General features: G+C 43.7%; 1 protein-coding gene across 1 annotated transcript in view; it reads left to right on the plus strand.

Moving 5' to 3' along the window:
• Positions 1-12060, plus strand: part of LOC309390068 (uncharacterized protein) — a gene marked incomplete at its 3' end in the record, with an annotated part of 98654 nt that overhangs the window by 25730 nt on the left and 60864 nt on the right. The window lies entirely within an intron of this gene.

Genomic DNA, 12060 nt, shown 5'->3' on the forward strand with positions numbered 1-12060 from the left:
ATAAGTATCAAGAAAATGTAGAGATCACTGAGCTCCCAGCCAAAGAACTTAAAAGAAAACATTCAAAGAAAAAGAGATTACACAGTAAAGGTGATGATGCTAAAGCTGTCACATGATGTCGTGAATAATTAATTTATGACCCAGGGATGAAATGGCATCAATTTGACAACATGGTGTCTGACGGAAAGACCAGGTCCACATGTGAAGGTCCAATTAAACTAATTTTTTGCTAAACAGTCTATGCACAGAATCTTCTCAACCAATAATTAGAACCTGCTTGTAGTGAGACAATAGACAACAGAATTCAAGGCAGGTTGGACTTACAGCTTGAGCAGGCTACTCTGGCACTGCATAAGAGGGAACATATGTATCTGTTATTCAGGGACAGTTGCATAAGTGTTCCTTTTGTACAGCAGCAAATGTTAACATTTCCTGCTTGTATGTGCCTTGCCTTCCCGTTTCCCATTAGGAAAACTGAACCAATTGTGCACATGCAGGAGCGTACCTCTGGACAACCCACAGTTGGAATTTGGGATGTTTGTGTGTCAGCCTGTATTGCTTCATGTTCAGGAGCTCAAAATACTGGAGAGTTTTTGTTCCCCTTTCCCTCCATCCATTAACTGTGTGAGACAAAGGGATGAGAAAGTGTGATGAAGTCATCCAGGAACGTCCATGATTGGATTTGAACTGGGAGGCTCCTTGTTCCTCATCTGATACCTTGACTGCTGCATCACAATTGATCTGAACTCTCAACTTTGGTGGTTTACTTACGTTTTTCCTTGTGGAACCATTCTAAAATTTCTTAGACTTGGCTTAGGATCTCCCAGCAGAGCCAATGTTCTTCTGAAACTGCTTAGAGCTTAACTGCTTTTTTCAGACCCAATGGGGACGATAAAGTGAGGGCTTTGAAGAATCCAAAGTTGGGAGGAAAAATTGATGACTGTCAATTCTCTAATATTCTCTCTCTTCACTTTAAAAAGTTCTCCTAATGTCCAGCTGAAAACCTTCCATGTTTTGATTCTGTCTTCTGAAGCACCAGAGATAAAATCGACTCTCTCATGTTCTTCTGGAGACAGTAATTCCCTTTCCCTTTCCCTTTAAAATTATCTTGATGAGACTAATCAGTAACTCTCTCAAAATGTCCTCATGCTAGAGTTAAAAGACCTCCATACAGAGAAGAGGGGAAGACAGGACGACCCTCCCTTGGCCACCTTGGTCGTAGCTGAACTGTTCCAATAGTCGAAAGGCACATAAGTCTGTTCCACAGGTCAGCTGCCACTTGAGAACATTAAGCAGTGTTGTGTTCCTGGCACAGATGTGTCCCAAGGATTTCTCCACAGGCAAAATAGGAAGGTAATTCACCAGAGGGATGAAAAAAAGCAGTCACATGCTAGAAATTGAGAAATGCTCAGAGTTTTTTAAATCATTTGTAAGCGGTCATTTCAGTAGATGGACACTTGTCAAAATGGTGTGACTTCAAAATAGGACCCCACCCACTGAAATGGTCTCGTGACCTGTAATGGTTCTATTCCATCGTTCTCCAGAGTCAGAGCACATTTGGTATAATGGGCATAGTAGAAGCACCTGCTCTGACCCAGCCTTAGCGGAAGCAAGAAACAGACTCCTTGTCACGAAAAGCCTCTCTTTATTTACCTCTTGGGAATTCATTGCATTCACCCACCAAGAAGTCCAAGCAAGAGTCCTGCAAGGAGTAAACTGCAGCAACAGACCTTATCAGTTCCTTGCGATACTTGCAAGGCCGTGAGCTCCCAGCTGAAAGACTGCAAATTCAGTTCTGGCAATCTTTGTTGCATGAAACACAATGAGCAAAATCTCCAGAAATATGAGCTGTTGTCTCCTATGACAACCACTCCTCTTTCCATCTTTTTATTGATTGATTGATTTGAGCACTAGGGGAGATTAGAGGGCGTACGTAGGAATGCTATGATGTACTGCAAACTGGTGATCCACAAAATTGGTTCTACCTCCAGAATAAAAAATGGCGAGGGTTTCCAAAATATGTTTCCCTTGTATCTGCCATAACACTCCAGGTTTTGATGGAGGACATGATATTTGGCCTTGGTTTGCGAGAACGCAATTTAGTAGTCCAGCTAAAGGTAAAGAGTTTTCCAAGAGAGCTAAATTGGACTATTTTTTGGCAGGGCCTTTTGCTGCCATATGTCCCTGGTCGCCATATAACAAGGAAATCCCCTCTCTCTATCTCTGTGCTTTTTCTGCTCTGTCAATGGCCCCGACCCCCAATCTGCATGAGGTCCTAGAGGGAAGTTTTTTTCAACACTGTACATGGACTGAGGTTTTTCAGGCATGATAACAGATTTGTGACTTCAGACTCTGACCTATTGTTGTTATAAAAGTGCCCACCCATCTGCAAGCAAAGCTGAATTGTGCTCAGACTCTCTCTCGGTATCCAAAATCTCTGCCAATTCTTCCTGAAACTGACTGTTCAGAGGCATTTCATTATGTAAAGTGTTTTCTAAAGATAAGCATGCAAAAGAGTAATCTAAAGTCAGTCCAAGCCTTAAGAGTAGAGTCAGGGTTGTCAGCCACTCCAAGAGTCTAAGGTTCAAGAGTAAAAATAATATAAGCTGTTCCAGTGAATAATTGATCTTGGATTTCAGAAATATGTTTAATTTGGATCCTCCATCAAATTCAAAACCACTTTGAAATTGGAGGGCAGAAATCTTGGCACCTTGTAAAATCTGGTTACTAATCCCCATTTTAAAGCGGACAAATTATACAATAAACATAGAATACCATTCATTGGTGGCTCCAATACAATGAGCTTGTTTTTCATATGAAGCTCTCATCACTATTGCAAATTCTATTGATGCAAGTGTGATCTCATGCAATCTCACAAAAAGGTACTGCCTAAACTGTGAAAAAGTAACTTGTTGGGCTACCTTTGCAGATTGGCATTTGGGAAAAAAAGTGAAAACTTTCTCACACTAAATCAAACACTTTACTTCTAGAAATTGTTTGCGTCTCTTGTGGTATGAAAGAAAAAAAGTTCTTTGAATTAAAAGACTCTACATGTGGAATAATCATGGCCAGTTATACACATCATTCTAGATAGTTTAGCACAGTAGTTCTCAACCTTCCCACTGCCGCTACCTTTTAATACAGTTCCTCATGTTGTTGTGACCCTCAACCATAACATTATTGTTGTTGCTACTTCATAACTGTAATTTTGCTACTGTTATGAATCGTAATGTAAATATCTGATATGCAGGATGTATTTTCATTATTACAAATGGAACATAATTAAAGCATAGTGATTAATCACAAAAACAATATGTAATTATATATTGTGAAATGGTTTGCTAATGAAAATAATATATATAATATAATTATAACCTCTAAACTTGTTACAAACAGTCCATGAAACATTTCAGTTGGTAACAAAATAAAAATAAAACAGAGAAGAAAGACAGTAAAAAGAAAAATGAGTCAGAGAAATACAGTACTAGGTTGGATATCCCCTCCTATTTTTCATCTTGTCCTATTGGTTGTTTATGATTTATCAATTGTTGTTTGTAACTAATGATCGTAACTATTATTATGACCTCTGACCTATTACTTGCTGTTTATATGTATACTGTGAGTTGGTGCGCTGGAGACAAATTCCTTGTGTGTCTTATCAAACTTCACCAATAAACATTTCTATTCCTATTTCATTCTATTCTATTCCATCCTATTCCTATTTCATTCCTATTCCTATTCCCATTCCATTCCATTTTCTTATTCCATTCCATTCTATTCTAAGCATGGAAGCTTAAAACTTAAAACTAAAAAGATGTAGCGCTTTATTTTTTTTCAAAGCAGCTGCTGAAGATGTTTTGTGACGGCTACCTTTTTTCTCCTCCCCCCCTAAATTCCTGGAATCCTCTCGTTCCCTAGTTTTTCAACCACTCATTTATTCATAGATATCGCGGGAAGGAAACGAAGGCGAATGGACGTGGGAATGGACGGAAGTTTTTAAAGAAAAGGGAAAACCCGAACATCTGGAGCCAGCTGCTGCAGAGCACCTGCATGAACTTCCGAGCCTCCAAGGAGGAGGCTGCAGACCGAAGAGACATTGTCGCCATCCTTCCTGCCTCGGTTCTGGACTCCTCCTTCCCAGCATCCCCTCCCCTTGCTGCTGGGAGACCGAGCTCAGCCCGGCCACCTCTCAGGGCACTACCTCGCCTCCATTCTCCCCCTTCCCCTTCCCTCGTCAAGCGCAACTGTCCGATCTGCCTACCGGTGCCTCTCGTGTCGCAATTGGCTGGGCGTTGGTTGTCCTCCCGCTGCCATTCCTGTCAGATAGTCCCTCCCTTTTGCAAGGCAGTACCTGCTGCCGCCCGCCGCCTCCGCTCCCCTGGCTCCAAACACTGGCACGCAGGTGTCTCGGTTCCTAAGACCATCGAAAATATGTGTTTTCCGATGGTCTTAGGCAACCCTGTGAAAGGGTTGTTTGACAACCAAAGGGGTCGCAACCCACAGGTTGAGAACCGCTGGTTTAGCAGATCCAAAGTTGTATCCCCTACATAGTAGAATTAACATTTTAAAAACAAAGTTAGGCTTGATATTTCTTGTTTTAATGTGGAAAGTGAAAACTACTGGAGAGGGATAGGCAACCAGGTGATATCCTGTAAGATTGAACTGTATCTCCCTCAGTTGTTAGGGGAGGCAATGGGAGTTGCCTTTTGAAGCACTTAGAGCCTGACTACCAAAGAGAATGCGTTTTAGCAGACGTTGAAGTCTGCAGGAGAAACCCAGAAGCTCCGCTGGTCTTTGAGACTGAACTATTTGGCAGATGGGAGAGGGCCTTTTCCTACATCATTCCCAGAGTTTAAAAGGCACTCTTGAGGCAGCTGCATTTGGCTACAGCTCTGTCTTTATAAAATACATAAAACATCTATTTTTAGTATGGTCTTTAGGGGCCTTTATTGTTAAGGTTTGGATTTTCATTTACCAGTCGCATTTTTCGTTATTGTGTGTATTCCTCTAGATTCTTTAGGACAGAAACATTATTTATTTGCTTATCTTTTTATGTTACTTGTGTTCAATATTTGTCCTAAAGGATCAGATTGAAGGAATTGGAAGGCAAATATAATTAACAAATCATGTGCTAGTCCAGACATTGTCTCTCAAGTCTACATTGCAATTTTTGAAATAAAAATGTCAAAGCTATTCTGCATTATCACCTATTACTTTATCTTCTAGTTTCCATCACTGATTTTGAGGTAGAATCTCCATAGATCCTCTTTAATCCATTCTTTATATAAAGAGAACACGTGCAAGCCGAAGTGGTAGACCAATTTTAAAGAAAGAAAATCAATATTAAATTTACTTAGATGACTAAGATGCCACAAAATGATTAGCAGGCTGTTCACTTCTCCAACCCATCAGGCTCTATAAGGTAGAGGTGAAAAGGGCCAAGACAAGTTATGCCAGCAAAGACTGCAGTTACATTGTTTACCGTATATTAAATGCTGGTATTACAGATAGAGGAATGGACGTTGGTTACTTACCTGATACGCCCTTTCTCGGGATGGTGGAGACATCATCCGGGCATGAGGTATGACTCCGTCAGGATCCAATCTGACTGTGTCTACAAGCATTAAAGACACGGCCACAAGGCTCCTCCTACCCAGATTAGATGAAGGAGTGACTTGTAGACATCTCTGTAAACAGTCTCAGATGATAGATATTATCTCTCCTCAAGGTAAGAAACAGAGAAAAATCCAGATGTAAGGCATAAAAAAAGGGTGGGGCTGGATGACGTCTCCACCGTCCCGAGAAAGGGTGTATCAGGTAAGTAACCAACGCCCATTCTCCTAGTAGGTGAGACATCATCCAGGCATGGGACATACCAAAGCCCAATCTGTCCCATCGGGAGGGTCCTGAAAGAATGTAATAATCTTGAGTAGAAACCATTCACTGCAACATGTGCCGTCCGAATGGAGCGTCAGATGAGGCATATCTGTCGAGCTTGTAATGGCGGATGAATGGAGAAATTGAAGTCTACGTGGCCGCTCGGCAAATTTCCTCTAATGAATCTTGAGATGACCAGACAGCAGAGGTGGCAGCGCTGTGAGTGGAGTGTGCAGTGATATTGGGAGGAACAGGCACGGATAGGGCGGAGTAGGCCTTAGAAATAGCAGCTCACACCCAACGACCATGTCAGTAGAAGAGGCCTTGAAGCCTTTCTTACCTCCCGGCTGGAACTTCACAAAAAGAGCCTCAGAACACCTGAAACCGGCAGTTCGTTTAATATAAACACGTAGAGCACAACGTACATCAAGGTAATGCCACTTACACTCCAGCCGATGAGATGGTTGAGGGCAAAAATCGGGAAGCACCAGTTCCTGGGCTCTGTGGAATACAGAATTTACCTTAGGTACAAAGGCTGGATCAAGGCGGAGGACGACCTTATCTGGATGAAAGATGCATAAATCTTGTCTGATGGACAATGCCGTCAGCTCGGAAACATGTCTCGCTGAGGTTATGGCTACAAGAAAAACCACTTTTAAAGTCAAATCATATAAAGATACAGAATGTAAAGGCTCAAAGGGAGTCTGAGGTAAAGAGTCCAGGACTTTGGAGACATCCCAAGATGGGAACCTGTGTATTGTTGGTGGTTTGATGTTTGTGGCACCTCTCAAGAAGCGACGGATAAGCAGGTCATGAGAAAGGGTCTGAGTGGAAGATAGTGACAGAACTGAGGACAGGGCCGCAACCTGGCGACGGGGGTATTTGGCGAGAGTCCTAGATCTAGCCAACGTTGCAGAAACTGTTGAATATTAGGAATAGAAGCCTGTAAAGGAGTAATGTCTTGTCTATGACACCAAACAGAGAACTGTGTCCAAGTGGCATCGTAAATGCGGTTAGTAGAAGAGCGCTGGGAGGCTTGAATTGTGTGGATAGATTGGCAGTCCTTAGAGCCTCCCGCTCAATTTCCAGGTGGTGAGACGGATGTTGGAACAACCCCTGTATGAGCAGAGAGGGAAACTGAGGAAGTTGACATGGAGGAGCTACTGAAAGGTTCAGCAGATCAGCAAACCAAGGTCTGAGGGGCCAGTGAGGAGCGATCATGATCAGTTCCGCCTCCTCGATCAGCATTTTCCGTATTACCTGCTGTATGAGAGGGATGGGGGAAACACATACAAAAGGCCTGGAGGCCACTCGCACCTCAGAGCGTCGACGCCCTTCACCCCTGGGGGTCGAATCGCACGCAAAATACCTAGGCAGTTGATTGTTGCCCTGGGAAGCAAAGAGGTTAAAAACCAGAAGGCCGAACCTGACCGTCAGTTGTTGAAAGATGTGCCAATGCTGGCTCCACTCTGCCGGGTCGATGTGCATGCAGCCGAAGTCATCTGCCTGAGTGTTCTGGACCCCTGAGATGTGATCGGCCCGGAGAGACAACAGGTGGGTTTCCGCCCAAGACCCCAGTTGGAAAGACAAAGTCATTAGGCGCCAGGATTTTGTCCCCCCCTGCTGGTTTATGTCCGCTTTGGTGGTGGTATTGTCCGTAAGGACGAGCATGTGCGCATTGGTTACGAGATGTTCAAATTGAAGAAGAGCCAGAAGGACAGCTTTTAGCTCCAACCAGTTGATACTGTTCCTCTGGTCAGAGAGTGACCAAAGGCCTTGGGCTGTGTGCGACAGAATGTGAGCTCCCCAGCCTTGCAGACTCACACCCGTGGTTAGAGTGATGTGTGGAGGGTCGCAAAATAGAGAGCCCTGTTCCAAGGCATGGGAGAGCCACCAGCGAAGGGACCGCTAGTGAGACAAACCTTATGACTCGAGCAACTGCAGTCTGTCTTCTGATATGGTAGTAGAAACCATTGGAGCTGGCAACTGTGAAATCTGGCCCATGGGACAATGTTGAAGGTGGACACCATTTTTCCTAGAAGTTGCGACAGTGAATGGGAGGAATCTTTGGATGGCCTCTGATGGATGAGACTAGATCGCGAATGCTCACCTGCCTCTCTGGCAAAGAAGACCTGTTCCAGGGAGGTGTCTATCACTGCCCCTAGGTGGGTGAGGCGAGTCGGGGACTGCAGATGGCTTTTCTTCAAGTTGACCAGGGAGCCATGTTCTTCTACAGTCTGAAGAGTGATCTGGACGTCTCTGTGTGCTTGATGGAGAGACCTGGACAGTAACAAAATATCATCAAGGTAACAGAGAATTCTGACCGGCATAGTTCTAAGATGGGCAGCCAGCGCAGCAAGGATTTTGGTGAAGACCCTTCGGGCAGTGGATAAACCAAAAGGAAGGGCACGGTATTGAAAATGATTCCCTGCATAGGAGAAACGGAAGGATTTCCTGTGATCTGGAAAAATAGGGATATGGAGGTATGCCTCTGTGAGGTCCACCGAGGAGAGGAGGTCATTAGGCCGAATGCTCTCCAAGATGGATAACAGAGAATGCATTTTAAACCTCCTGTAGACTATAAATTTATTTAGAAATTTGAGGTCGAGGATTGCTCTTCAACCCCCCCCCCCCCCCCGAAGACTTAGGCACTATAAAGAGACGGGAATAAAACCCCTGCCCATGTTGGTCAGGAGGCCTCCTCAATGGCCTGAATTTGGAGGTGATGATCAATTGCGAGTTCAACCAGATGTCTTTTGGTAATGTCCCTGGAGACCGGACATAGTACGAAAGTCCGCGGGGGACTGGAGAGAAACTCCAGGGCAAGGCCAAATCGGATAGTATGCCTGATCCAGGCATCGTTGGTGATGTCATCTTATGGAAAAAAGAAGAGGGTTTAGAATCTGTTTTGCGGCTGGCAGAAGGAAGCACCTTTAACTTGTCCTTGGACTCTACTAAGAGAGGTTCCAAAGGCGGGTCAAAAAGCAGACCAGGAGAAAAAGGAGAAGAAGCCAAATGGCACTTTACTCTGGCCTCCGCTTGCCACTGTTTTAGTCATCGAAGACGTCTTATGGTGACTGAGGACTCCATCAACTTGGAGGAGAAATGAGCCGCATCCAGGGAGGCATCGGCAGCGTATTCCATTGCCGCTTTGAGCTTGTTGATGTCCTGATGAGAACAGGAGTCAGCAGGAGGAATTCTGTCCTGCATCTGCTTCAGCCAACGGAGGGCTGTCCTGTTGAAAAAATAGGCAGAAGAAGCGGCCCCAACCACCCATGCGGAGGACTGATGACCCTTGACTAATGACCGTTCAAAGCACTTGTCCTCAGGACGGAGAGCGTCCTCTGGAGCATTAGTGGCTGCATTGGGCGACGAAAGAGAAACCACAGGTAAGTCAATGAAAGGGACTTCCAAAAGCTTAGAGAGCTCTGGATTGACATTGTACAGTTGTTTGTCCAATGTAGAAGGGAGGGGTCCCGCCCCCAGAGATGCCCACTGATTTTGAATTACTTCCAAGAACAGCTTTGGGGAAGGAACCACATCCTTTTCGACAGGTCGGCGTGAAAAGAGAGGATCTGTGGTGTCAGACTTGTCAACCTCTGCAGTAGAGGATGGCTTTGAAGCCGGGATGCCAGATACCTTTTTGGCCTTGAATAAGAGGTGAAATAAGTGAAATAAGGTGGGTTTGAACAGACCCATTAAGGCCAAAAGGGCAGGTGTCAAGTCCTAGTCATCTGAAAGGTCGGAATCACGTGTTACCTGTTCCTCAGGGTCAGCAGCAGAAGGCTGAGAAGTACTTGCAGAAGCCGCCCCTTGAGAACGGGAAGAGGGACCCTTTTTGGACTTATTAGAAGTAGAACACTGAGGGGTGGCAGTAGCAGGTGCCCGATGTTGAAGGCTTGTAGCAATGCCGTTCAATTGCAGCTGCTATGATGTCAGCCATATCATTAGGATTGACAGTAATAGTTCTGGGGGAAGGAGAACCCACATCTATGTCCGAGGTGACACTACCATCCCCCTCGGAATCATACTCCACTTGAAACCCAATCCCATCTTCAGGGTTTAAGGGGGAAGCAGGAGTGGAGATTTCCTCATCAGTATTAGTAGAGAGATCTTCAGTAGGATTGATTATTATTGGAGGAGAAACCAGTGGGGCAGAGATGGGGGCAGTGCAATGCTTGGTCTTATAAGTGGCTTTTCGTGTAGCAGAATCTGAGGCCTTGTCAGTTGAACAACAATAGTTTATTTTTTATTTACAATCAATAGGCCGTGAAGAAACCACTAGGCTAAGCTGGCTTTGCTTGGGACTTCCTGAGGTGGGACAGTCTTAGGGGCCTTAGGGTGGTTCTCTTTTTGCTTCTGGACTCGGAGGGGGCTGGAGGAGAAATAATGGCTGGAGAAGGTGGATTATCCCCCTGCGTAATGGTGGTCTTGTTGGTTGGCAATACTCACAGTTGAGGAGAGCACCTAAAATGGCCACCGCAGGCTTCCCGCCAAAAAAAATGGCCGCCCGAGTAGACAGGGCCCTGAGGAAGGGCTGAGGTAGCAAACTGACAAGTCGGCTGTTTCACTAATTAAATGGCCAGAGCCGATAATCAGAGCAACGAAGGCAATCGAAGCAGTTCCCCGGCAGCTCGCCCAACGAAGGGCTACTCTGAAGAGACAAACACGAGCGGTAGCGTGCAAAATGCCCTGCACTCCAGCGGCTTATCTGGCAGTGCAGCTGCAGTGATCTCCTGTGGCTTCTCAAGCAGTGCAGCTGCAGCGACGTCAGAAGAGAGGTAGAGCCTGAGGAAGACCGCGTAGGTTTGCCACTGAATCTCTGCGCAATGGCAAGCGCAAGATAAGGGAGGTCTGCAACCCCAAGGGCTACGAGCCTCCAATCAATCCAATAGTAAGCCAAATGAGTTAAATTTGAAGAAAGAAGCCATTAAAGAAATTTAGAAGTTTTTTGAAGAAATTTAATTTAAAATGAATTAATTAGATAGGAGAGAAACACAGGCACAGCTAATCGAAGGATTGACTGAGTCTAATCTGGGTAGGAGGAGCCTCGTGGACGTGTCTTTAATGCTTGTAGACCCAGTCGGATTGGATGATGTCTCCACCTACTAGGAGAATATCAAAATCTTCTTTTATTCAGTAGTGTAAACTTCTAGGCAAGGGTGCAAAGTTAAGATGCCAGTTGGCACCTAAGATTTGAAGATGAAGAAACCATGTCACTTAAAGTTGTTAGAAAAATTAGTGTCTTTAATCACTGATAATTTGTCTTTTTAAAATAGGATATATTGTTAATGCAGAAGAAAGAAGTAGGTTTCCTCCTCTGTCATCTACTACAGAATAACGGAGATGAGCTGATGTATATAATGTATAGTTTTTTCACAATTGGTCATTGTTAATAATTCAAGTGCAGCTATAAAGCTGCATTTATATAGAATATACGTTCCCTTTAAGTTTCTATTACATATATGAGATCCATACACACATATCTATTCAATGCAAATTAAATTTCTTAACTGTATTTGCAATTTCTATTAAAATGGCAATTATCACAGTTCATGCTAATTCTTGATTAGTTCCTCCTTTGCTACATAAGCTAGTTTCTTTGGCCACATGCAATATCAGTAAGTGAAATAAAATTTAGATGGTTCATATCTTCTTTGAACCACCGTGTTTTACATTTCCTAAACAAATTAACTAAAATCAGGTCTTTCTTTTTCTATCCCAGCATGAATACTCTTTATGGCTGTATTGACTCTCTACAATAATAAACTGGGAGTTGCACGTTTGTGCTCATCTTGACATGCATAATTTTAATATGCACAAATATGCTTGTCTACACCCCAGACTCTTTTCCTAAAGAAGACGTTTCAACTAATATCTTCTTTATACTGACATAGCAGAGAATTTATGGAAAACAAATTCATGTAGTAATTCTCATGATCATGAAATGTATCTCCTTTAAAAAAAATTCTTAATTAAAAAAATTATCAAGCAAACATCTACAATTAAGTTTCTGTTTTTCATTCTTCATGGAACTGCCTGGTTTCCAGGCATCCAGAAAATATTAGGGCCAGGATTTAAGTTTAAAGATACGTTCCCATCAGGTAAGCAATATAGCATGCGAGGAATCTTTTGAGTGTACATTACCAAGAAACAATTCACATCATATTAAGAGGTAAAGAA

The sequence above is a fragment of the Natrix helvetica genome (genome assembly GCF_964273705.1).
Source record: "Natrix helvetica genome assembly, chromosome: 3".
Classification (NCBI taxonomy): Eukaryota; Metazoa; Chordata; class Lepidosauria; order Squamata; family Natricidae; genus Natrix; species Natrix helvetica.